At 43.3% G+C, this 23,515-nt stretch overlaps 1 non-coding gene and 1 pseudogene across 1 annotated transcript; both read right to left on the reverse strand.

The window, feature by feature from the left end:
• Window positions 1-2,311: 2,311 nt before the first annotated feature.
• Window positions 2,312-2,774, reverse strand: LOC129485826 (OCIA domain-containing protein 2-like; annotated as a pseudogene).
• A 19,626-nt stretch (window positions 2,775-22,400) lies between these two features.
• LOC129487124 (U2 spliceosomal RNA) lies at window positions 22,401-22,589 on the reverse strand. The gene has a single exon (XR_008659240.1). It is a non-coding gene; the product is annotated as a U2 spliceosomal RNA (small nuclear RNA).
• Between the last annotated feature and the right edge of the window lie 926 nt (window positions 22,590-23,515).

Raw genomic sequence — 23,515 nt, forward strand, 5'->3', positions numbered from 1 at the left:
ACTAATTAGCTAATTTAGGAAAATTGTCTGGTATTTTTTCTTTCCTTTGTCACCTGAAACCTCGCTTGGTATTTCCTTAGCATTTTAAGATCTCCCCCGTCCCCGCTCCCGCCCCCCAAGGCTACTTGGAAGCTTCCAGGCTACTTCCTTACGGGCAGTTTACAGATTTTGTTTTTAGAGGTCTTTAGTTGACCTTGGCCTGCGTGGGTGTTCTCGTCTTTCCTCCTATCGAATGTTACGGTTACCTGCAGAGGCTGGCGTCGAAGGAGAGGTGCTATGTGGGGATGGCCCCAAGTTAAACAGTGACAGCCTCTGCCCTCCCAGACCCCAGGCTTGCGGGGGCGGGCGCGGAACACCGGTTCCACCGCCACCTCCAGGCCTCCCGGTGTGGCGGGGTCCGGGACGTCACACAAATACCAGGGCACCCATGTTTCTGCCCTGGGAAACTCTCATGTCAGCCGGCCCCCCAATTCTGCTAAAGGAGAAAACAAAATTTCCCTCCCATGGACGCAGCTGGGCACTTTGAGAACTGGTCGGGCAGAAGGCTGATCGCGCAGAGCCTGGTGCAAACCGGAAGCAATTCCTCTGGAACAAAAAATGAGGGGCAGGAATTTGCATGTCTTTCACAGGAGTGTCAAAGTCTGGGAGAGTTTCCTTCCCAAAGTCATCTGTTCCAAACTGAACTTAAAAAGCTACCTCTCAGGGGCTCCCCGGGAACAAGTTCCCCTGTAAGGCCCAGGAGAACTTGGATAATTTGGGAAGAAGACTGCCATCAAGGATGGGAATTATCCCGTTATACACTTGGCTAAGATTCTTCGGAGAATAAAGAGAGACTGGAAATTAATATATTTGGAGTCATATATAAATCTGACATTGTAAAATGCAGGGAGTTCTTATACTGCAGTGTAGGGCCAATCATTATCACATCGGTTACTCCTTGTGGTATCTTTATAAAGCTCTTCTTTAAAGAACTGCTGTTTTGTTGTAGGTGAGTGTCTGGGCTGATGGAACCCTCACATCACCTGAATAACCATGAGGCTGTTTTTCAGTTTGTTCACCTCAGTGCTACACATTGCACATCCATTAACAAATATCACCAATGAATGATGATGGAGGTATCATCATTTACTTGGCAATCTGTAAAGTACCTTCCAGGTAATTGACAATATATTCCTACTTAATTACTTGCGCTCTTCACATCTCTGTTCCTTCTGTTTACTTTGCAAAGAGAAAAGCCCTTTGAACCCAAACATTTGTCGACCCCAGTTCCAGAGAAGTCACAGCATTTGCCAGAGGGAAGGCAAATCTTTTAGCATCTACTTCTAGTATAGGTGAAATTGCTGGGAGTGACTGCTCAGGAGCAACTGAGCAAAATTAGCAATTTTCCCCACAGAGCAAAAAGATTTGATTTGAAAAACGTCATACAGCCACTCAAATGTAAGTGCCAATATATTTACCAAATTGAACAAGTGATTTTTTTTTTTTTTTTTTTTTTTTTGAGACAGAGTCTCACTCTGTCACTCAGGCTGGAGTGCAGTGGTGCGATCTCGGCTCACTGCAACCTCTGCCTTCCAGGTTCAAGTGATTCTCCTGCCTCAGCCTCCTGAGTAGCTGGGACTACAGATGAGCACCACCACGCCCGGGTAATGTTTTGTATTTTGTAGTAGAGATGGGGTTTCACCATATTAGCCAGGCTGGTCTTGAACTCTCGACCTCGTGATCCGCCTGCCTCAGCCTTACCAAAGTGCTGGGATTACAGGCTTGAGCCACCGCGCCCAGCTACAAGTGATTTTTGAATTGTCCACACCATGGCTTCCCTCCTACAGATTGACTTTAATTACCTGAAATAAGTTTGTAAGTTTAAATAAAAAGAAGACTCAATCAGTAGACAGTGAAATGAACAGAAATGCAGACGCATATCCTGAAAGTGTAATACGCTGGGAAATTTTACAGAGGGAGGTGAAATTAAATGAAAGCAGGAAGAGTTCCCATGCTAGGTTAATTTACACAATGTCTTTTATTTGCTTACATTTATTTGGGGTGAATAAATTTATAATTGATAATTTATAATTTTAACTTTTAAAGGTGTGGACAGAAATACTTTTACTGATTAGAAAATAATTTTTATTCCACCAGAAGTGGAACAATACTTCTAGTAAATATATACTAGAAGTAAAATACATCAAGTGGAACAAAATACTTAAATATTTAAAACAAAATATTTAAAATAAATATTTAAAACAACACTTGAAATTTCAAATGTGTACAATTCAGAGGATAAAAAAATCTTCAAAAATCATAGACACAGAGTTTAGGAAGCCAAAGGCTGTGAACTTCCCTTCTCATTGAATCCATGCTTTATTTTGCATTCTTCACAGGTAAGCAATCAATGCCTGTTCTGCTGTGGACCAAAATCAGCCCCATGGAGCTGATCTTCAAAGAAATGGAATTTACTCTGGCATACTCTTATGTATGATACCTTTCCAAGGCCAATCCCAAGATACCAACAAGTGTAACTTTAGGCAATGATCCAAATCTTGGATTAGCTGCTAAATAACCTTGGCAGACTAGTCCCTGGGTGACAAGCATGCTTACAGGAGAAAAAGGCAGAGCTCTCTTCCAGAAACTTTCTTCTTGACATCCTCTTACAATGTTTGAAATCTCTCCTCTGTGGATGTGCAGTTTGATTTTGGATAAAACAACAGGCTCTGCTTGCTTGGTCATGGCCAATGGGGACCTTTCTCTTGGTTTCCATGAGTAGACATTGGGGCCATGATGACTTCCTGTTTGCTATTCTTCCAGTTGAGTGTGCTCGGCCTACTCTTTGACCCAGTGCTGAGTGTCTGTTACATGTCAGGCAAGGGCATGCGTAGACGTGAAAAAGAATGAGACACAATCACTGCTGAAGGAATTCACAGTCTGTGGGGGGTGTTCCCCAAGGCCATGTCCCTGGCACTGCCAAGCTGAGCTGGCCTCCTTCCTCGGTGACTGCCGCAGCCTGGACTGGAAAATAAATTTTAATTTCTAAGAAAGTAGAGAATGTGAGAGCGCCTTCAAAGTGAGGTTCATGGTTGTAAAACTTGGATTTCAGAGTGTTGTTTGAAAGGCAAGTAGTATTTATATGTACTCATGTGTACATAATTTTATAATCACTTACAGTGTGTCTGAACCAGCTCCTGACCTCAATGTTGTACTGCTCTGGGGAAATATCACACTTTTTCTACCCAGGGAACTTAAGTCTATCCCAAAGAATAGTAAATAGATTTAGAAACTCTCAAAGTGTTCTGCATAGAAAACTAAAAGGAACTCTCCTGTTTGAGAAACTGGGATGGACTAAAAAAGACTGCAAATTCTTTATCACCACCCCCGACCCCTCAGAGGTGGAATTTATTTCTTCTCTCCTTGAATATGGCCTGGCTTTGGGACTGCTTAATGAATAGAAGGTGGCAGAAGTGACGCTGTGGTAGCTCTTGGCTTAAGTCCTGAGAAGGCCTGGAAGTTTCCATTTTCCATCTCTTCTGGGACCCCCAAACTACCACACAGAGAGACCACATGCCTTGCATTGGAGAGGGAGGAGGCTGGCCTCCTGGTGGGGCTTCCTGGTGCCTCTAGTTCCAGGCATCTTTTGAAAGACACCAAGAACTGCCAGCTGAGCTATCAATCCACAGAAGCTAAAAAGCAAACAAAATGGTTGTTGTTTTAAGCCACTAAGTTTGGGGCAATTTGTTACATAGCAATAAATAATTGAAATAGAAAGCAAGCCATTCACTGTCACCTATAACTCTTGGTTAACAGGGAATGGCTTTGCTTTATTGGAAAGACAGTTACACTTGGTTCTCTAAACTGAGTTTTGGCTGATGATTTATTGTGAGTTGCAGAGGACACAGGTAAGGGTTTCTCTAGTTAGAGAATACAGGGATATAGGGTCAGAAAAGACAATGCAGAGAGTTATGTGGGGAGTAGGCGGCGAGGTGTGACCTTCAGGGCCTGGCGGGTGGCGGCAGACATGAGGACCCAAATAGACGCTGTGAATAAAACCAGTGATCACAGGCAGACAGTGGTACCAAGGCTGTGAGTGTTGAAGGAGAGAGTGGGGAGGAATGATAAAAATAAAAGCATAATTATTCAAATAAAAATGTTTATTCATATGCCACATAAAATTATCTACCCTACTACACTTTTGGAAACACTGCCTAGAAATAACACCCTTTTCATACCTCATGGCTCCTTCTGAAGGAGTCCTTCATGAAGAAGTAAGTAAATAGAGATTTTCTCTTTTTTGAAGAAACTAGATATTTTTTCTTACGTAGTGAGACACAGGTCTTTCTTCATTACTTCATGCGGTGGTCACACTTAGCCCCATCAGCACAGTTATACAGGCACAGTCACACACCAAGGAACAGTTCAACACACACACACACACACACAAACACACGGACACATTCTTAAATAGGATGTTTTTCAAATTGGTAAACATGAAGAAAAATTTTCAACTTTTATACTTCCAAAGTTCCTAAAAATAGATGAGTCTATTTGATAGCAATTTTTGGCATTTTTGAGGGAAATAAGTTTACTCATATTTTCAAATATGTAAGCTTAAACTGCATAATTAAAGAATTCCATATCATCTGTAATTTGTTTTATTGTCTTTTTTTTTTTTTTTTTTTGAGACGGAATTTCACTCCTGTCACCCAGGCTGGAGTGCAGTGGTGGCATCTTAGCTCACTGCAACCTCCACCTCCCTGGTTCAAGCCATTCTCCTGCCTCAGCCTCCCAGGTAGCTGGGACTACAGGCATGCGCCACCATGCCTGGCTAATTTTTGTATTTTTAGTAGAGACGTGGTTGCATCATGTTGGCCAGGATGGTCTCAAACTCCTGACCTCAAATGATCTGCCTGCCTAGGCCTCCCAAAGTGCTGGGATTACAGGCATGAGCCACCACCCCCGGCCCTGTTTTATTGTCTTAGTATTTAACTACTAAATGTGCAGTTTCATCGATAGCTTTTTTTGTATTTTAGTGTTTTTATTTTTAATTTTTTATCATTAGCCTTTAAAAAATCAAAATGAGGCCGGGCGCGGTGGCTCATGCTTGTAATCCCAGCACTTTGGGAGGCCGAGGCGGGCAGATCACGAGATCAGGAGATCGAGACCACGATGAAACCCCGTCTCTACTAAAAATACAAAAAATTAGCCGGGCGTGGTGGCGGGCACCTGTAGTCCCAGCTACTCGGAGAGGCTGAGGCAAGAGAATGGCGTGAATCCGGGAGGCGGAGCTTGCAGTGAGCCGAGATTGCGCCACTGCACTCCAGACTGGGCGACAGAGCGAGACTCCGTCTCCAAAAAAAAAAAAAAAAAATCAAAATGAAAGTATTATTGGATAACATAAAGCTTCCCTTGATTTCAGAAAATTCCAGTTTTGCCTGCTGCTTGAAACTTTAGGTTATGGTCTCATGAGCATGGTATCTCACCTGAGATCCATTTCTTTGGATTTCAGTGTCTTCCTATGTGAGATGGGTATTTTTCTGCTCCAGAACAGTGTTGTTACTATGAGGTAATCTGTGTTTAAGAGTGTCATAGGAGGCAGAAGGGAATCACTTGGCTGTGTCCTAAAATTTAATATGTAGAGTTTTCTTTTTCTTTTTTTCTTTTTTTTTTTTGAGATGGAGTCTCACTCTGTTGCCCAGGCTGGAGTGCAGTGGTGCGATCTTGGCTCACTGCAACCACTGCCTCCCGGGTTCAAGTGGTTCTCCTGCCTCAGCCTCCCAAGTAGCTGGGACTACAGGTGTGTGCCACCATGCCTGGCTAATTTTTTGTATCTTTAGTAGAGACGGGGTTTCACCATGTTAGCCAGAATGGTCTCAATCTCCCGACCTCGTGATCTGCCCGCCTCGGCCTCCCAAAGTGCTGGGATTACAGGCATGAGCCACTGCACCCGGCCTATTTTCATAACTTAAAAGCAATTTATTGTTGATAGTGTTTCATGCAGTGGTTATAAGATCATTTTCTTAAAAATTTTAAGCTTTTAATTATTTGGGTTTTTTTTAAAAAAAAAAGCCTGAATTTTAAAAATTGCATTTAGCCTGAGGACTTAATGTCTAACTGTTTTGTGTTTATTGTCTGATGAATTTCTTCTGTTATTTCTATTTACTTATTATGGAATCATGTGATTTTAGAGCTATGAGCCATCATGGAAGTTGCCTAGTTCTTATCCAACCATTTTATTTGATAATGGAGGCCCAGAGTCGGTTGAATAGTGGTTCAAAGTCGCCCAGTGTCTACTCATCTGCTTTCGTCTGAATGAATTAAAATTTGCATGAGACTTCTGAGAAAGATCCCATTTCTTTGATGGAACAACTCTTCCAGCAGAATAGGGTTCATTGTGCCCTAAGGTGGGCAGCAGCTGAACACCAACATTGGGCTTTCTGGTGAGGAAGGCCTCTCCAGAATGCACAGAGACTTAGACTAAGTCTTTCTTCCAAGATCTGGTCATCCAAGTCCTGCCCCCTTGAAACATCAATTCAATGGTATGCTTATGCCAGACTGATCCCTTCTGTGAAGTTCTTCCCCTCTGAGCTGAGACATAGGTTAGGTGAGATTCCTGCTATGTCCTTTCTTATTTTGTCCTGGGGTCCCAGACACAAACCTCAGTAGGAGGCAGCACTTTATAACTGAAAAAACCCTGTACAGAGGGTTCTGCCACAAATGTACGACCCCGGGTAAGTCACTTAACATCTCTGGTTTGTAATAGAGTGAATTAACTGATCTCTAAGATAAATAAGGGGGAGAAAAACAGATGTTTAATTGAATCCTGAAAGGAGACTAATAGACTCATTTTTCCCTTCTATTTGTATTTATTTTTATTTTTTAATTAATTAATTAATTAATTTTTGAGACAGAGTCTTGCTCTGTCACCCAGGCTGGAGTGCAGTGTTGTGATCTTGGCTCACTGCAAACTCCGCCTCCCGGGTTCAAGCGATTCTCCCACCTCAGCCTCCCGAGTAGCTGGGATTACAGGTGCAAGCCGCCACACCTGGCTAATTTTTGTATTTTCAGTAGAGGCAGGGTTTCACCATGTTGGCCAGGCTGGTCTCGAACTCCTAACCTCAAGTGATCTGCCCGCCTCAGCTTCCCAAAGTGCTGGGATTACAGACATAAGCCACCACGCCCGGTGTATTATTGTTATTATTATTATTATTATTATTATTATTGAGACAGAGTCTCGCTCTGTCACCCAGGCTGGAGTGCAGTGGCACGATTTCGGCTCACTGCAAGCTCTGCCTCCCGGGTTCCCGGCATTCTCCTGCCTCAGCCTCCCGAGTAGCTGGGACTACAGGCGCCCACCACCATGCCCGGCTAATTTTTTGTATTTTTAGTAGAGACAGGGCTTCACCATGTTAGCCAGGATGGTCTCGATCTCCTGACCTCGTGATCCGCCCGCCTCGGCCTCCCAAAGTGCTGGGATTACAGGCGTGAGCCACCGCGCCCGGCCGTATTATTATTTTTAAAGTCGTGGTAGTAAGTAGCAGTTAACATGGAACAAGGTTATAAGTATATTTTAAAGAATCTGGAAGTCAAGGTAGGAAGAGCTAAAAGTGGTCCTTCTGCCTCCTACCGAGGTTTGTGTCTGGGACCCCAGGACAAAATAAGAAAGAACATAGCAGGAATCTCACCTAACCTATGTCTCAGCTCAGAGGGGAAAAACTTCACAGAAGGGATCAGTCTGGCATAAGCATACCATTGAACAGATGTTTCAAGGGGGCAGGACTTGGATGACCAGATGTGGAAAGTCGCAGGGAGTCTTTGGAGACTGCCTACTTACCTGGTGTAAGGAGAAACCGCTTCTCCCTAACTCAAAATCAGCGATTTAAAATCAACATTCTTGACTACGGATGATTGGCCCAGAGGTGAATGCTTGACTGAGGTGGAATCAGTCAATTTTTTTGGCCCCCATATTTGGAAATGAGAGTCAAGATGGCCAGTTAGTGGTGTACCCAGAACCGAGGTGATAGAAACTAAGCTTTTCTGTGATCGCAGTTGATCAGGTGTTCAGAGGAACGCAAAGCTGGTCTGCAGAGGTGAAAAGAAGCTTCATGAAGAGAAAAAAAACAGACAAAAAGTAGAAATGGGGAAGGTGTTCTGCCTCTTTCCTGCTAGCTTTGGGGATTTCATCCAGTTCCTTCTGAGGCCAGGATGCACTTGCCCTTGGGCACGATGAAGCATGCCTATGTCCCTGAACTCCAACAATAAACACCCCCGGTAAACACTGTTAGGCCATCAAATAAAAAGGGGCAGGAATATGCTTGTCTAGTGTAGTCTAATGGGCAAGATCAGTTTTTTAAGAAATATGGTTCTTAGGAAAATGGGTAAATTCCAGCAAAATCGAATGTATGGGCTTCACAGGGTCCTTGCGCCAGCCGCCCTGCCCCTCGGAGAAACCTCTTTCTCCGCAGTGCTCCTCAAGCTTGGCCCCTAACAAGTGAACATGCAGTTGAAAAGTCGCTTCCTCAGGGAAGCCTTCCCTCCCCAGTTCCTGTCTCTCTCACCCTGACTTTCCCTCAGGCCATAAACAAATAGGCCAGTGATTTCCAAATTAGTAAATTCTACAAAAAGACAATACTTCAATTACATGTTAATAGTAATAGTATTAATGTTGTCCACCATCTTTATTTCAAGTTTCAACTAATCAATTGGCTAAAGATTTTTCTCTCCCATTCTCCTTCTACTGACCTTCTAACCAATGGTCACTATGTCAAGGTGAATTAGCCAAAATTTTTGGTTCAAAACCAAGAGCTGCGGTCAGTCCTCTGGATAGGTCTAAGCATGTCTGGAGGCCTCAGAGATAGCCTCTGCCTTCCACCAGACTAAGGGAAAAGGAGACGGTATTATCTAAAACTTCAGTCTACAAAGAAAGTCAGCAACTTTCTTTGAGCTCAGAGGCCACAGCTGTGAGCCTTCTTCTAATGACACCAATAACACAAAGTAGATGAAGGAAGCTCTAGCTGAGTGGCTGAAATGTACTTGTTCAAGTGTACTTTTCCTTGGGTGTTTGAGAAGGCTCCTCTTCACCCCCCACTAACTAATCATTACTATGGGGAGATGAAAAGGGAGAACCTAGATGGAATTCCACCTTTGCCATTGACAATCTGGGTGTCCTTAGGTTAGTTACTGGGCCTCCCTAATCCTCAGTCTCCTCCCTGTAAAATCAGCGCAGTATAATACAGTGTATAGATGAGTGTCGGAGGCTCAATATGAGGACTGCAGGTCATGTTTGTAACGTCATCACCCACATCTCACACAAAGTAACCATGCCCCGCATCTTGCTCAAAAAATTGCCAGTTCTTCTATCAGGTCAGAAAAATCCAGTTGTGTGCTTCAGCCTGTCGCTCCTGTCCCTGTTCATACTTCTCTCCTGGCATAGCCCTCACCCCAAGTCCTGTCTTCCATCCCTGGACACGATTACAGTTTCCGCTAAATAATGTGTCCTGTCCAGCAAAGTTTTTTTCTAATGTGGTGGTGTCATGAGTCTCATTTTATAAGGCCTTTTTTCTTTACCTCATGTTAATCAGGTCCAGATATAATGCTATTGCTTTTTCTTTTTCTAAGAAAATATATTGCTTCCTTTCTATGTAAACAGCACATGTGCTTAGAATTATTCGGTGATCAATACTAATTAGGTATTCTGCTCAGTAGATGTTTAATGTTTTAATTCTAGGCTTTCATCTAGTCACTTTGAGTTGATTGACCTAAACTCTATATTGATTAAATTGTCTTCTTTTTGTTTGACCTCCTCAGTAAGGGGGGGAAAATCATGCAGTTGTATTCCTTCAAATTTCAGATCTAAAAATCAGTCTGTAGGTATAAAAAAAAAAAAAACAAGGCATACAATAATATTACTGCAAAATGCTGCTTATGAATTCAATTAAAAGGAACTTTTGCTGAAATAACTGAAATCCTTTGAAAAATTTTTAGTCTCTCTCTCTCTCTCCCCCTCCCGGATCTCTTCATTCCTATTTTCTAATAAATCTTATTTAGACTGGAGACCCCACTGGGAAATTTCACTTTTAGTTTTGGGAAATGTCAGTTACCAGTGATGGGAATATCAGAATATTTAAGCAAAGAAAAAAAGAATCTCTCCTCTCTCACATGTGTTAAAAATAGTCACAGGGTATTTTTCCCTCTAAATTCTGAAAAAGGGGGAAAAAAAGCACTTTTTGGACTAACGTTAATGAGGGAGTATTTTCCTAAGGGGAAAACCTTTTTAGAAAATTAGAAGAAACAAAAAGATTTAAAACTGCAATCAGTTCTAGCAGAAGGAGGGGTGGGCCAGAAGGCATCTGTCTGTCCCCTTCTTCCCTGGCTCCCTCCCTCTGGACAGGCACACAGGGCCATCAGGGAGAATGGCTCTGGCTGCAGGCAAACACCCACATTTCCCCCTTCAGATCTGCAGGAAGAGAGCAGAGTAAGTCCCTGCTCTCTAAAACTTCCTGGGGGCTCTTGAACCTGCTTACCTTGGAGGGGTCTTACCCCGCTCCCAGTCAAGTCAACTGAAATTCAAGCTTGCTCCTGAGCCACACCTGAAAAAAACCTTCCTTTTAGTGCTTTAAAACATTGGCAGTACCAATACTGATTCTCACCTTGTCTCCCTATCGTGCCCTCATCCTGAACCCAGCCCACGATTAGCTCCTGGTCTTGGGGACTACACAGGGAAAAGCTGATTTTTTGGCCACCTCTGTCCCAAATGTTCCCATTTTGTTTCTTTCATGCTCCCTTTCCTCAATCACCCACTGCTGCGATGTTCCCTTCGCCCAGTCCAGGAAAGGGCCACAGGACTGAGTGAGACAGAAGAAAAGATGCAAAGGCAAAAGATTTTAAAGGTGGATATATTCTCATTATTCACTTACAGAGGCCAAATTCAGCAGATGACTCTGAACCCTCACTTGACTGATGTGCAGACAAACATCAAATGATGCTTAGCCTATTCCTCCTAATTTGTAGTTGCCTAAGAATTTAAGGTTACGGTCAGAACTTTGATAGAAAATAAAGAAACAAGTCAACGTTATCCAACAGGATACAACCAAATTCTAAAAAGATGGTTTATGAGTGAATTCAGAATATGTCTTTTAAATATTGTTACAGTTCTAAATAATCATGTGAAGCTACATTAAGAATTTGTGCAAAGAATCAGTAATAGTATTAATGTAGGGGGAAGGCAGTATCCCATGTCTTTATTTAAAAACTTTTTTACTTACTGCTTCTTTTTTTTTTTTTTTTTTTTTTTAAGACAAAGTCTCACTCTGTCGCCCAGGCTGGAGTGCAGTGGCATCATCTTGGCTCACTGCAACCTCCGCCTCCTGGGTTCAAGCGACTCTTGTGCCTCAGCCTCCCAGCTGGGATTACAGGTGCCCACCACCATGCATGGCTAATTTTTTGTATTTTTAGTAGAGACGGGGTTTCACCATGTTGGACAGGCCAGTCTACTTGCTTAATTTCTTAAAACAAATGTACTCTTATCTCTGCCATTTTGCTATATCAAAGTCAATATAATGATTATCTTTCAAAGCCTTTTTATAATATTGCTATTGCACAGTTTTCGACTCCTTGAATGAAAAAGGCTTGGATAATAACTGCTGAGGAACACTTAAAAAATAATGATTCTTGAATTTACATGTCTGTCTTCTGCCAGAAAAATTGGACGAAAGTGAGAAATTCAATTAATCCATAAGTATTTTTTTGCCCACAGTTATAGTCCATATTATCCTAGATGAGATTTGAGGGAGGTTCTGCTCTTGTGGAATGTGTAGTCAGGGAACAAACTAACTGCACAGAGATGGTAGGTTTGGGGTCTTCAACCCAACCCTGTTGACTACTATTGGGCAAATCTGAGCAGGTTTTATGCCCTTTCGAAACTTCAGTTTCCTCATCTATCAAATGGAATAATAATAGTACCTGTCTTCTAAGTTTAAGAGAATTCAATAAAATGCAAATGTCTATAAATTGCTTAGAATAGTGCCTGGAATTCAGCGAACCCTCACAAAATGCTACATATCAACTAGTTGGGAATCTAATTCTAGAAGTCATGAATGTTATGTCAAAATAAGTGAACATTTAGAGTTTTATAGATAAACTTACAGATTACAGAAGTTTGCTTACATTTTTCATCTTTTCTTTTTGGTCAGCGACAGAGTTGAAACCAGATGGGATATCACACAATTACAAACCCACGAGTTCCTGTTACTTTAAGGTAGGTGCCTAATTTGGGAGTATGTGGGTAGAAGAAACCAAAAAATGTTCCTTTGGATAATACCTGAAAACAGGGGTTACCGATTTGGATTTTCAGAACAAACAGCAAAACAAAAGCTCAGGCTCTATCCACAGAAACAGTGTTTTTTAGGGCTTCCGAGGATTCTTTGACCTTTGCTTTAGGAAACATGGACAACCTTACATTTGATTGGTGAATTTTCTGCTTGTTTTTTTTTTTTTTTCCAAACCATGTTCCCTGCCTGAAAGCTAAACCTATTTATGGTGAGCGCTGTTTTTTCAATTAGGTTTATTTTCATTTTCCCATAGGCCATGTTAGCTGAGAACTTCCAAAAGTTTATTTTTCTTCTCTTTGCTTTTTAGAATGGTTTTTAAAATAAAATATACAGCACTTATCTATAGATTTTCTCTGGAAATACTCATGTCTGAAATAAGCTTTTTTTCCACACCTTTAACACCACGTCATAAGAGCTATTCAAAAATGCCTTTCTGAATGTAATTGTTGTCCATTTCTGTGGCAAACTCTACGAGAGCAAGGATCGCGTCCGGTTCGCCAGCTTTGTGAAATATCTTGTGCAAGCTGGCGCTTAGCAAACAGTACTTAAGAATGATGATCTGTTTGTGACTCGGCTTCTCCCAAAAATTTTCAGCTGGTTATCAGAAAACATTGTTTAAAATTCCAAGCTTAGCATTAGTAATATGTTTTCTCCACGAGGTCCCTGATTTGGGGTGAGGGGTGGACTGAAAATGAAAACCCACATCACCTTTCTAATGGTTGTGTAACGGAAAATATTCTCTGGTGAAAACACTCCAGGCGAAAGCAAGCCTTAGCTCGGAATTCCCTCCGCGGCCGGCGCCTCCCCTCTGGGGGCCTGGCTCGCAGCCCGTGGGGACGAGGGTCTGCACGTCCCCGGGGGACTGAGGGCTGCTTTGGGTGAGGATGGGAAGGCGGGTGCCGCTTCCGAGGGGTCCTCTCGCCAAGAGAGTGAGCCCTAGGCCCGTTCCCGGGCCGCTGCTCTTCCCGGGCTGGGGTGGGCGGCAGCGGCGGCAGGACCTCGCCCCCTCCCGGCCACCCGCACCCCCGCGCCTCGTCCCAGCGCCCGGTGTCCCACGGGCCTGACGCGGTCCCCGCCCGCTCCGGCTCCCGCGACTCCCTCCCCCAGGCAGCTGGGGCAGGAATTCGGCTGGAGAATCTGGCCCGGGCACCCGGCCCTGGAGGGCTGGACTGGTTCGCCCGGGGCCGCGCCCTCATCCCGGCTCCTACCCGGCTCCCGGTCCCGCGCTCCTCCCAGCTCTGGCTCCCCCACTCCTTCCCCTCTCCCGCCGGCGCTCCCCGCCTCTGCTCCTCCCGCTCCCCCTCCCGCGCTCCTTCTCCCCTGCCCCCCCATCCACGCCGCCGCCCCCGGTCTTTCTTCCTGCCCCAGCTCCTCCCCTGCTCCCCTTCTCCCTACTCCTCTCCTCCTCGCCCTTCCTCCCCTGTTCTCCTCATTCCCTGCTCTCGTCCTCCCCTCCTCCCCTCCTCCCCCGCTCCCCTTCCCGGTTTGCGGAGCTCCCACGCTGTTGCTATGGAGGCGCCCGCGGCTGTTCTCGGCCAGGCGGGAGCTGCCCTGGGGCCCCGGGGACGAAGCAGGGACTCTGCCCAAGGCTCGGGCGCTTCGCCCCACTGGGGCCCAGGAACAAAGCGCGCCCTCCCCCACCCCGGGAGTGCGCTGTGAGACCCTCAGGCGTCCCAGGCCCCGAGGCTTAAGACCACCACGAATCTGCTCGCCCCCAACCTCTGTGGGCAGGACCCCTGGGGCCGGGGTGACAGCTGCGCTCTACCGCGCTACCTTCCTGGCCCCCCGAAGATCACTCCCGCTCGCCCCATCCCGGAGGTGTCACTGGGGCCGGGGGACGGCCAGATGGCCCCATTTAACAGGACTATCCCTTTTGTTGGGGGCCGAAGCAGCGTCCAGGCCAATTTACATAGGAAAATGGGGTTTGTGTCCCCAATTCAGTGCAGTGCCCAGACAGCTGGTGGCTCTGTCATCATGTCAGGACCCCACAGCATGATGTTTAAAGTGGCTTTATCTGTGCAGATGTGTGAGTGTGAATAGCAATTGATTGGGAACCAGTAGCTACTAGGTCTGGCTTGGAGATATTAAGCGTTCACAGAGGAAATTTTATCAGCCCGGTCCCGGAATAAGAGCCTAGACGGGAAAAGGCCTGCTGAAGACTTCTAATGCTCTCCTACAGACCTTTTAGCTTATCATTTTATTCAGAAGTCTAAAAAGCCAAATTGTTTGGGTCTGAGGAGGGCTTTGAAATCCTTAACTACTTACAGCTTGGTTGTTGCTTGTAAAAGTTGTGAGGCTGAATATAAAAACGGTTTAAGGAGGACTGCTAAGACTTAAAAAAAATGATGAAAGATCTAATCTAATTCATTTTATTGAACTACTTTGACTCAGCTGGTTTGTGTCCAGAACGATAGCCTGTAATAGGCTGAAAGTTATCATTCGTTTAGTTTGGAATCAGTAGCTTAAACATGTGTACTTAAATTGCAGCATGTTAGAACAGGGAGTAACTTTCTTATTTTATTAGTGAAGAATTTGAGGCTCAGAGAAGTTAAGTGATTTTCCCAAGATCACACAACTCTGTGAAATATAATCTAAATTGTTCAAAACCATACAGGACAAAGGAAGAGGACATTTGAAAAGACAGTAGTTTTAGAAGCCCTTGAAAATACCTCCATCAAGAAGCTCTGGATCTGCAAGGGGTGGGGGCTTTTGAATTAAAAAAAAAAAAAAAAGAAAGAAAGAAAAGCAGCAGCTACTCTTGCACCTTTCCCCCAGTACGCTGGAGCCACCCACAGGTAACTCCCTAGAAGACAAGGGATCCAGAGGAATTTTTTTCCTGCACCTTTATACATTCATCATCTTTGGCTGAGACTGTATTGGAAACAATTCTAGCCACTAAAATTTTCTAGAACTGTGCTCTGGGACTAGTGACTTTGTTTCCACAGAAGCTATCATTTTGTAACAAAGATGGAAAGTATAATATATGTTTGGGATTTGTAGGAAATGGGAAATTGAAGCTGGGCTGGGACCTTCTTAGTCCCCATTTGTAGGTAGGAGGATATAAGGACTATTATGGAACCTGCATTCACATTACCAGAGGGTAGGGTAGTTAATTTGGAAAGGCTTTTTTGTTTGTTTTTAGACAGGGTCTCACTCTGTCACCCAGGCTGGAGTGCAATGGTATGATCATAACTCATTACAGCCTTGAATTCCTGGGCTCAAGTGATCCTCATGCCTCAGCCTCCCAAGTAGCTGGGACTACAGATGCTCACCACCACACTGGCTTACTTGGGAAGGGATTGGAGCTCCCCAGAACAACAGCACTACCTACCTTTATATTAATTTAAAAGAATCGTTGAAAGCTGGTCTTTTTTTGTTGTTGTTTTTTGAGACGGAGTCTCGCTCTGTCACCCAGGCTGGAGCGCAGTGGCACAATCTCGGCTCACTGCAAGCTCCGCCTCCCGGGTTCACGCCATTCTCCTGCCTCAGCTTCCCAGGTAGCTGGGACTACAGGCGCCCACCACCACGCCCGGCTAATTTCTTGTATTTTTAGTAGAGACAGGGTTTCACCGTGTTAGCCAGGATGGTCTCGATCTCCTGACCTCGTGATCTGCCCACCTCGGCCTCCCAAAGTGCTGGGATTACAGACGTGAGCCTCTGCGCCCGGCCGAAAGATGGTCTCTTTACATCAAGAAGTGTAGTGGAATAACTCTATTGTCCAAATTTCCTCATAGACTTCTATTGGCTAAACCCCCTGCCTTTAACCTTAAGTGAGTTTATAATGATTTAGGAAAGAATGCCTCTGGGGAAAGTTTTAATTGAGCTGTAGTGAACCACAGGATGCCACATTAAGAAGAGAATATTTGAGTTTGCATACTGCACTTCAAACATGAGAAAGAACAGGGTTGTGTAGCTGGATTGGAACTGGAGAAGGGTGTTCATTTCTGCTCTGCTTCTCACACCAGAACACATTAGCAATTTTTTTTTTGCCTCATATTTGTTTGGGTCCTGGGTGAGAGTACCAAATACATAATGGAGGCACCAGGTAACGAACATAAGAACCTCTCAATCATTGGAAAGAGAGGTATCTTTAGAGTCATTAATAAAGTGTTATATTTTAAAAATAACTGTATACAAGGAAGGTATTTGAAATTGACCCCAGCATCACCACTACCACGCAGTACCCTCTATCCTCTTTACTGTTTTCTTTCCTTTTTTTTTTTAAAGCGCTTGTATTGGTTAACCACCAAGGTATAACAAACAGCCCCCAAACTCAGCCTCACACAATGACCATTTATTATTTTAGCTCATGCATCTGGGGTCCATTGGAGGTCAGCAGATCTAGGCTGGGCACATTGGGTGGCTCTGCTTATGTTGGCTGGGCTCATATGTGCATCTGAGAGTCTCATGGGGCTCTGAGTGGGACTGAGGAAGCTTCCCTGAAGCAGCTCTGCTCTGTATCTCTTATCTCATTGGACCAGCAGACCAGCCTGGGCATGTTCTCATGGCAATGGCAAAACAGCAAGAAAGGCCTTGGAGTCATGAAAGCCTCTTGTTTCTCTAGAATAAATAGCCAGGAGCAGGCATGCTGTCATTTCTACCTCATTCTGTTGGTCAAAGCAGGTCACATGGCCAACCTCAAAGTCAAGGGAAAGGGGAAGAAGCCCCACTCACTGCAGAAAACCTGACAAAGGGAATGGAGAGAGGGAGAATGAAGAGTTAGGGCCATTAATGCCATCAACCACAGCACTTTCCACCATCTAACTTACATATTTTGGTTGTGTTTGTTCTCTTGCTGCTAGAATGTAAACTCCCTATTGGTATGGACTTTTGAGGATATATTGCTATATCCCCAACACCCAGAACAGTAGCACATTATAGATGTTTAATAAATATGGAATGAATCAATTAGGAGGATTACATTAATTATTTTGGCTTATGCAGGAAACCAACACTGCTTAAGATAGAATGTAAGTTTATGTTAGTTTATCCTAAAGTGATCGTATAAATCTTTTAAATTTTATTTTATTTTTTTAAACAGAGTCTCACTCTGTTGCCCAGGCTGGAGTGCAGTGGCACAGTCTTGGCTCACTGCAACCTCCGCCTCCCAGGTTCAAGCAATTCTTATGTCTCAGCCTCCCAAGTAGCTGGGACTATAGGCATGCGCCATGCCTGGCTAATTTTTATATTAAACATTTTTAGTAGAGATGGGGTTTTACCATGTTGGCCAGGCTGGTCTCAAACTCCTAGCCTCAAGTGATCTGCCTGCCTTGGCCTCCCACGGTGCTGGGATTACAGGTATGAGCTACCATGCCTGGCTGATGGTATAAATTTTCTGATTTAAAGATTATTACCCATATTTGTAGGAAGTGCTGGCTATTTAGAATAAACATTTCTTAAACTTCAAACAAGTCTAGATTTCAAAATGGTTTAACAAACACTTCCCTAGAACATATGAACAGGTACTATATAAAAGTAGATTGATTTTATGGGCAGAAAATTAGAAGTAGGGAGAGGGGGAATTTTACACATATTTTGGCAGAAAATATATTGCTTCTTCCTATATGGAAATAATACTAATATAATCTCAAGCTTTCAGAATTTGAATCTGAAACATTCTCAAGACTTTTGGATTTGAGCTATTTCAACAGGTGTGGGATACAGGATATAACTCACCCAAATAACTTTTTTTAGGCTTTTTGGATCCACAGAAATTCACTTATTTCTGTCCTTTCTCTGTCCCATTTTACCTAATCCAGAAGACAGCTCAAAGGAGTTTTATTCAGGTCATGCTTTCAAAGGGGATTCCTATGCAATGTATGTTTTTTTTTTTTAATTTCCTTGGAATTTGAATTTGTGCTGCCATTTTTTGACTGTGACAGATGATGAGGTAGGAGATAAAGTAGGCGTTAATGCTCTGTTATGTAAAGGGGAGTTTTGTATACGTCCGTACTTAGCAACAGGCTAATTTGGGACTCCTACGAGACACCCAAGTCTTGAACGCTGGAGTAGCTGAAGTTGCAGCATGCCAAGTGACTAACTCCTCAGATAGGCATCTTTTACACCTGAAAGCAGGGTTCCAGGTGGATATTTTATTTTGGATAAAAGGTGAACCTGGAAAGTTAGGGGCTCAGACACATTCTGAATTCTAGTTCTTTCTCTCTCTCCAGACTACTGAATAGAATCCCTTAAAACAATGAGTATTGCAAGTTATACATTTACAAGATTATAAACATTTCTCAGAAAGATTTCATTTACCAATTTACATGAACGTACTTGCCCTATTGTTATTAAGACCCCCAAAACGGTTTAACTAGCTTCTTTTAACTTTAGCCCTTTGGGCTGGGAGTTTGGAGAGGGTCTTTGGTTCATTCATTCAGCAATCATTCAAGGAGGGCCTATCGGATGCACCGAGTGCAATTAGACAGAGCCCTTGGCCCTAAGACACTCACAAGTGCCTTAAGATTTACAAGTCAAGGGGCAATTTCAGCACAGGAGGATAAGGGCTAGACTGGAAAAAGGGTGCTGTGAGGGTTCAGAGGGAGAGGTGCCCAGGGACATCATGGGAGGCAAGGAAAGTAAACTAACATTGGTCATTGTTTGATGCCTTCTGATTTGCAGAAGTCCTTTTACATTCTTTCTCTCCTCTCATCCTGACACTAGCCCTCCCTGCAGGCCAGGGCAAGATATCCTTCCTATGACCCTAATATTCCTGTGTCAGGCTGAAGGATATACAACCTCAACATTGTACACTTTGTAAGGGATTTAACCTGCATTCACACCTGGGTCTGCTGGCCCAAAGGAGCCTGGTGGATCTTGGGCAGAACAGCTCCTGGGCTCTGGAGCTTGTGTCAAGGAGACACCTACCTGCAGTATCAGGATGAAGGTAGGTGGAGCCAGACAGGAGATGCTTGAGGCCTGGGAAGAAAAAGCCAATCAGGACCGAGGTTTAGGGTTGGCTGCAAAATGTGTTCTCTGAACAACAAACAAACAACAGTAAAGGGAGACCAAAGGAGAAAGAAAAGAAGAAAGACAATACGGCCCATTGAAGAACAAAATATGTCAGTAAGGTCAATATGCCAGTAAGGCCAAACTGAAAAATACAGGGAATGGCAAACAGGAGAAAATTATTCATCACCCCAATTCTCATTCGCAAATGGAGATATGTTTCTAACAGAGCAGGTGTGAGGGTAGGAGGCAACAGAATTAAAGACTGTGTGGTAATGTCATCTCAGATGCTCAGGAACTGTGACAACTCCTAAATGTAGGTGTGGCTGTTTCACTACACATAGTAGAAAGTAAAAAATACTTCTTCTTTTTTTTTTTTTTTTCTGGATCAAATTCCAAGGTATGTGTACTCTTTGGGTCTTGGAAATGAAATTTTGAATATGGCAGCATATCTCTTCTCAGTTATGTTTGGTCCCCTGGTCCCACAAGGTTATATAAGGCCTACAAAGCAGATACCTACAAAATTAGGATGACAGATTCAATTTCCAAAGTCAGTGATTTTACCATCTCCTAAGTATAGCAAGAGCTGCAGCTGAACTCAGACTCTGGTTCAGAGTTTGCTGTGTGCACACCTCGCGGGGGTGAACATCAATTGGAATGGGTGCCTCAGCACTATTCACAAACGTTCTGAGTCTCTCCTTCCAAGCACGTGGTAGGATTGTACTTTTTGTCCCCTTAAGGCTAGGCATGGGATACCCTTTGGCTGATGAAATGTGTTCATGAATAATTTGTGTCACATGTAAGCAGCCTTTAGTTAGGAGCCTGGCAACAGAAGCCATGAAGCATTTATTTATTTATTTATTTATTTGGATATTCATCACTTTATTTTTTATTTTTTTAATTATACTTTAAGTTTTAGGGTACATGTGCACAATGTGCAGGTTTGTTACGTATGTATACATGTGCCATGTTGGTGTGCTGCACCCATTAACTCGTCATTTAGCATTAGGTATATCTTCAAATGCTATCCCTCCCCCCTCCCCCCACCCCCACAACAGTCCCCGGAGTGTGATGTTCCCCTTCCTGTGTCCATGTGTTCTCATTGTTCAATTCCCACCTATGAGTGAGAACATGTGGTATTTGGTTTTTTGTCCTTACAATAGTTTGCTGAGAATGATGGTTTCCAGTTTCATCCATGTCCCTATAAAGGACATGAACTCATCATTTCTTATGGCTGCATAGTATTCCATGGTGTATATGTGCCACACTTTCTTAATCCAGTCTATTGTTGTTGGACATTTGGGTTGGTTCCAACTCTTTGCTATTGTGAATAGTGCTGCAATAAACATATGTGTGCATGTGTCTTTATAGCAGCATGATTTATAATCCTTTGGGTATATACCCAGTAATGGGATGGCTGGGTCAAATGGTATTTCTAGTTCCAGATCCCTGAGGAATCGCCACACTGACTTCCACAATGGTTGAACTAGTTTACAGTCTCACCAAGAGTATAAAAGTGTTCCTATTCCTCCACATCCTCTCCAGCACCTGTTGTTTCCTGACTTTTTAATGATCGCCATTCTAACTGGTGTGAGATGGTATCTCATTGTGGTTTTGATTTGCATTTCTCTGATGGCCAGTGATGATGAGCATTTTTTCATGTGTTTTTTGGCTGCATAAATGTCTTCTTTTGAGAAGTGTCTGTTCATATCCTTCGCCCACTTTTTGATGGGGTTTTTTTTTTCTTGTAAATTTGTTTGAGTTCTTTGTAGATTCTGGACATTAGCCCTTTGTCAGATGAGTAGGTTGCGAAAATTTTCTCCCATTTTGTAGGTTGCCAGCTCACTCTGATGGTAGTTTCTTTTGCTGTGCAGAAGCTCTTTAGTTTAATTAGATCCCATTTGTCAATTCTGGCTTTTGGTGCCATTGCTTTTGGTGTTTTAGACATGAAGTCCTTGCCCATGCCTATGTCCTGAATGGTATTGCCTAGGTTTTCTTCTAGGGTTTTTATGGTTTTAGGTCTAACATGTAAGTCTTTAGTCCATCTTGAATTAATTTTTGTATAAGGTGTAAGGAAGGGATCCAGTTTCAGCTTTCCACATATGGCTAGCCAGTTTTCCCAGCACCATTTATTAAATAGGGAATCTTTTCCCCATTTCTTGTTTTTGTCAGGTTTGTCAAAGATCAGATGGTTGTAGATATACAGCATTATTTCTGAGGGCTCTGTTCTAGTCCATCGATCTATATCTCTGTTTTGGTACCAGTACCATGCTGTTTTGGTTACTGTAGCCTTGTAGTATAGTTTGAAGTCAGGTAGCGTGATGCCTCCGGCTTTGTTCTTTTGGCTTAGGATTGACTTGGTGATGTGGGCTCTTTTTTGGTTCCATATGAACTTGAAAGTAGTTTTTTCCAATTCTGTGAAGAAAGTCATTGGTAGCTTGATGGGGATGGCATTGAATCTATAAATTACCTTGGGCAGTATGGCCATTTTCACGATATTGATTCTTCCAACCCACGAACATGGAATGTTTTTCCATTTGTTTGTATCCTCTTTGATTTCATTGAGCAGTGGTTTGTAGTTCTCCTTGAAGAGGTCCTTCACATCCCTTGTATTTATTTTTTTAAGATGGAGTCTTGCTGTGTCACCCAGGCTGGAGTGCAGTGGCATGATCGTGGCTGACTGCAACCTCTGCCTCCTGGGTTCAAGCGATTCTCCTGCCTCAGCCTCCCCAGTAGCTGGGACTACATGCGTGCGCCACCATGCCCGGCTAATTTTTGTATTTTTAATAGAGACAAGGTTTCATTATGTTGGCCAGACTGGTCTCGAACTCCTGACCTTAAGTGATGTGCTCACCTTGGCCTCCCAAAGTGCTGGAATTACAGGGGTGAACCACTGCGCCCAGCCCGCCATGGAGCATTTAGAGATGGAGCCTCTGTCAGCTGGGCTTACTGGATGACTCAGATGGGCAGAGAGTCCCTCACACCTGCATCACACACATAGCAGACACAAGAAATAAATCTTTTGCTGTGCTTCACTGCTATTATTTCCCATTGTTTCTGCTGCATAACTTGGCCTATTTTGACTGATATATTCGATATTCTAGGCCTGTTTTTTTTTTTTTTTTTTTTTTGGCGGGGGAGGAGTGCACCATTTCTGGAGGTATTGCAACACCAGGTTGATGAGTCAGGTGGACAGAGCGAGCTCCTATTCCATCTCCCTGCTGCAGAAATCCACTTAGTATATTGTGCTCAGATAGAGGACATATCAGATATTAACTGATAAGAACACATACTATACTTGATCTTAGCCAAAGGCCAAAAGGCCAAAAAGCAATGAGCCTTTTTTTTTTTTTCAACTTAAGGAGGAGAGAGTTTTTGTTAGTTTCTCTTGCTTCTTTTGTTGAAGAAATAGGAGGATAGAAGGGCCAAGAACAGTGGAAGGAGATAGCATATGCCTGTTCTCCATCTGGGCCCGCAGTCTAGTATGCAGTCCCAGTGGATAGCCAGCAGTGACAGCAGGAGCAGGCAAACCTGGGTGGATTTGTTACAGGACATGCCTGAGACATCACTCTGGAGACTCCCAGAAATGACCAAGGGAGATTTGGGAAGAGTGGCTAAGGTCCTGGTGTTACACTGGAGGTGCTAGGAGCTACTGTCACTTGGAATTAATATTAATGTGACCTTATATGTATACATAGGCTCGGGAGGCATGGGGACAGTGAGTCAGATAATAATTCAGCTGCTTTGGTTCATCGAGGCCTGGAGCATGTCTGCAAACCTGTGACAATATACACCTATTGATCTTTCTGAATGACTGTTGGCCTTACGCTCTGTCATTTGTCCACGTGGACTACTTTTATCTGGCAGTATGGATCAGTGTATATTTTCTTTAGCAGTTAAACTGAATGTATAAAGTATTAATTTTGTGAGGAAGAAAACCAAAATGTTTAATTAAAAAGCCGGTATAACTTCTAGACTTCATCATGGGACCGATTTTCCTTTTTTTTTTTTTTTTTTAAATAAAATAGTTTTCTTTTTGGGAGAGAGGTGTGAAGTGTTTTGCTAAACTATATTTACCTTGTCTATGAAATGACTTTAAGACAGCCAACAAACTCTCCCAAGGTAGATTTTATAAGAGGTGAAGGATGTTGGAAAGGAAGAAATAATAGAAAAACTGTTATGAAAGCAAAGATATCTGTGTGATTGCAAATGGTACAAAAAATAGAAACTTTTTGTTATGATCAAACTGAAGT

The sequence above is a fragment of the Symphalangus syndactylus genome, chromosome 7 (assembly GCF_028878055.3).
Source record: "Symphalangus syndactylus isolate Jambi chromosome 7, NHGRI_mSymSyn1-v2.1_pri, whole genome shotgun sequence".
In the NCBI taxonomy this organism is placed as follows: domain Eukaryota; kingdom Metazoa; phylum Chordata; class Mammalia; order Primates; family Hylobatidae; genus Symphalangus; species Symphalangus syndactylus.